The sequence below is a fragment of the Trachypithecus francoisi genome, unplaced genomic scaffold (genome assembly GCF_009764315.1).
Source record: "Trachypithecus francoisi isolate TF-2019V2 unplaced genomic scaffold, Tfra_2.0 Lachesis_group7, whole genome shotgun sequence".
NCBI lineage: Eukaryota > Metazoa > Chordata > Mammalia > Primates > Cercopithecidae > Trachypithecus > Trachypithecus francoisi.
Genome location: NW_022681472.1, coordinates 17,616,761 through 17,620,663, shown reverse-complemented (window position 1 = coordinate 17,620,663; position 3,903 = coordinate 17,616,761). Strand labels below are relative to the sequence as shown.

Genomic DNA, 3,903 nt, shown 5'->3' with positions numbered 1-3,903 from the left:
AGGAAAATCAAATTGAATGATTTGTTCTATTGCTTCAATTCTGAATCATATCGACATGCTCCAAAATTTTCAATGTGGAACACAATAAGATAATTATATTTATGTTTTGTAATAACTCAGAAACCAGAGTTATTATGCTTTTGAAAATAATATGATATCATGCAAACATTTTTGAAATGTAATTACCGTACTACAGCAATGATGGATGTGATGCAGGGCAGACGTGCCCCATAATTGGGGCTTAGCCTGGGAGGTTTTGGGTTCACCCAGGGAATAATTCAAGGGCAAGTCAGGGTCTTAGCAACATTTACTGAAATGGCAATGCACAGCAGCAGCAGAGGTCTTGCTCCTTGCAGAGGAAGTTACCCCATAGGCAGCGTGCCCAGAGGAGCAGCTCAAAGGCAGTTTGCAGCCATATTTATACCTGCTTTTAATTATATACAAATTAACGGGTGAATTGTGGAGACATTTCTACAAAAGGGGTGGTAACCTTTGAGTTGTCCGGTCACTGCCACGGAAAGGGGCAATAACTTCCGGGTGTTGCCATGGCAGCAGTAAACTGACCTGACACACTGGTGGGCTTGTCTTAGGGAGAGGCGCTTCTCTCTCTTCCCTGTTTTAGCTAGTCCTACACCTTGTTTCCTGTCTGAGCCCCGCCTCCAGAGTCGAGTCCCGCCTCCTGCCTCAGATGGAGCCAACTACAACTATTACATGAGACATACGTTACAACTTGTCAAGATTTCCTTTAAATTACATAGTAAGTAAAACTAACTCATGCTATGTTTCCCTTGAATATGTCTGAAACTTTGATATCTATTTAAAATAATTATTTTTCTTTCATATGTGTATATTACTAAAAGGGATTTGACATCATTTAATAAGAAGGCATGCATATGAAGAGAGAAATCTTAATTTATTTTAACATGATAATTCCTACCAAGGTTACATAAATCTGGAACTATTTCACGTCACACTCTAAAGCAGTGGTTTTATGATTCTTTTCAGTAGTATAACTCCTTTCCCAAATTAAGTCTTATTTAGACTCCAGTATTTTACAAAACATAGAATCTTAATTCTTTCACTCAAAATCCTATGAGCCTTCATTTCCTATGGAGTAAGGCCAGGGGAGGGGTCCAGGGCTCCTTGCTCGGTGTTCCCTTATTTCTTCACTCTGAGGAGTCCAAGAGGAGACTTTCTAGGACCCAAGGATAGAAGAGAGAAGAGTGAACGGAGGGAGACAGGAAGGAGAGAAAGAGGGTGAAGAGACCAAATTCCTTTAAAGCAAAGGAGAACTCAATTTAAATCAATTTTGTGGGCCGTGGAATATTCTGAAAAATAGATCCCCAGGGTACTGTTCACTGGCACTGTGGTCTTATATGATAAATGCAGGAATCATACCATATTGAGACCACTAACTTTCAAGTACTTAAAAATCTCAAACTAAACGGGAAAGACACTATACACAAAGGTTAAAAGTTTTGAATTGTTTTAAATTTTCTTGTGTCCAAAAATCTGAAGTCATCTAATTACAGTGTTAATGCCACATCTTTGTATAAAAATGTGTACTATAAAAATGCAGCCAAAAAGATTTCACCATGCAGAGCTTTCCAGCGACTCTACTTCAGAGTGTTAAAAATTTAAGTGTGAATAAAGAAGGGAATAGGCTTGAAGACACAAATAAAATATAAAATAGATTTACTTTCTTATTTAAATAAAACTACCTTATTTTAAATTTTTGTTAAAATGTATAAATATTAAAAATATTTGTTTTGCCAATGCCATGTACCAATTACACGTCTATAGATGTTTACTGAAAGCTGCTCAGTTTATTTCTTTGACTCCGATAACGGCTGTCTCTACCTTTTTGGACAAAAGTATCCCCAATCTATTCTACAGATCTTCATAGAAATAATTTCCCAAATATTCTTCCATAAGTGTTACAACATGTCTGTGTAAACACAGACAAAAGTATTTACAGAATTTGATTATGTCTGGCAGTTTGTAGAAGAGATTAATTATAGAATAGTCACTTTCATGGCTTTACTGTGAAGAGAAAAGCAAAGAAATAGTAGAAAGAAGGATGTATGTACTTTCAAGCCCCAGGTAGCAATTTTAAATAATGATTTGGGCAGTAGACAGTTAAGAATAGATCACTTATACACTGACCTAAAATTAATGTTAAACTCCTTTTCTGTAATGGTACCTTTTATGTACCTGTTTTATCCATGATGTGCTGCCATAAGCTGTATACTTCTGATATCACTCTTTTCTTAGGTCAAGAAAGCGGCCATGTTGGAAATATCACCTGGCTCCTTTCTCAGCCATATGCATGGAAGAAGGCCAGATCATAAAACATTGCTCCAGGTGACCTCCAAGAGTCTCCACAAGAGTGTCGAACTCAGAAAACATGCGACTAATGAGAAAGATTCATGGTGTGATGCAGCCAGGCTACAGTCCCAGGAGCAGTGGCACATGCACCATGATGTTGTAATTTTACCATCACAATGGACAGCTGGACACATCAAGCTGCAGCTGGGGTCTGCAGGGTGAGGATGCTATATCATAAAAATTGGAATAGAAACCTCTGTGCCTGTATCTTTCTCAGTAGTAAGAGCTTGACACGGAGCACAAGCAGCAGCTGTAGCTAACTTTGGTGCCAGGTAAACTCCAACTGCATCTTATTATATCCATAGGCCTAGACCAATAACATAGGGTAGAATCATTAGTTAGCAGGTACCAAGCGTTGGGAACCACTAAGGAAGCTTGAGAACCAAATGGGGAAGGAGTAACAAGGAAGATGCCCAAGTTTCTCTAGTCAGCCATCTTACAATATCGTTACCTTGTTATTCTTCCCACTTCTAAAACAGAGAAGTTTAAGTATTTAATTAATGTTTTAATGGATACCAACTGCAGAGCTGAAGATAATATACATACTATCTTGACTTTGTCAATATTGGCTCAGGAATTGGGGTGGGTCAGAACATGACAAGTGGGACAATGACACCAGGGATGGAGAAAACAGGGCACAAGCAGGTGGCCAGCAGGGAATATATTCCTTTCAACACTCTGAGACAGCTCCTTAGGAGGCGAATAATTCACCATTAGGCTAAGCAATGTGAATTTCCTCATTTTTCCTTGTGAACCATTTCCAAATTAGCTTTCTTTTTAAGTTTGACTGTATAGTTTTGAAAATACTGCACTATGAGAAATATGAAACTATCATATTCTTTTGTTTAAATGTATCTGACCAATGTTCAGTGGATTGCTACATATATTTAGCAATTAGCCTATATTTAGGCATTCCAATATTTACTGCTTAAGAAAACATTATGTTTCTGATTCATCTTTTGTCTGTAGTTTATTACTGTTTAGATCTTCATACTCAGGACTTTCTTGTAAATTGGCATCATTGCTTGTATCGATGTTCATATACAAATATGTAATGTAGTCCTGCCCAAAACACCATTTCCTCTATACTTGAATGGAAAATAAGTCCAAAAATATTCAATGATTTTATTCCTTAGGTCTACAGATGAAGATTATTAAGTTTGCAATGGTTTACTACACTGTCTTTTCAGTTACATCTATTTCTAATGTCATCTGATTTTTGACTACTATCATAATTATATAACAACTTGGATTAAGTTATGTCACATTAAATATTGCTCCTAGAATGCTAGTCCTGTCATCTAGTTGTGATTCTTCACCCATCCATTCATGAGGTCAGCCTGCAGTACTCACTGGAGCACCTTGGAGAAAAGCATGGCTGCAGAGCAGCTGATGGCCCATCAGCGTAATTCTGATGCCTGTGGGATAACAGTTCTCCAATGTTTATCCTTTCATTTTGGGCCATGAAAAGTACATAGGCATTACAGTTGGCACTTAATCCAAATGTACATTTCA

At 37.5% G+C, this 3,903-nt stretch overlaps 1 long non-coding RNA gene across 1 annotated transcript; it reads left to right on the top strand.

Annotated features, from left to right (window-relative positions):
• Positions 1 to 563: 563 nt before the first annotated feature.
• LOC117079113 lies at positions 564 to 3,663 on the top strand. Its single transcript, XR_004435266.1, has 3 exons — positions 564 to 757; positions 2,275 to 2,546; positions 3,525 to 3,663. It is a non-coding gene; the product is annotated as an uncharacterized LOC117079113 (long non-coding RNA).
• The last annotated feature ends 240 nt before the right edge of the window (positions 3,664 to 3,903 follow it).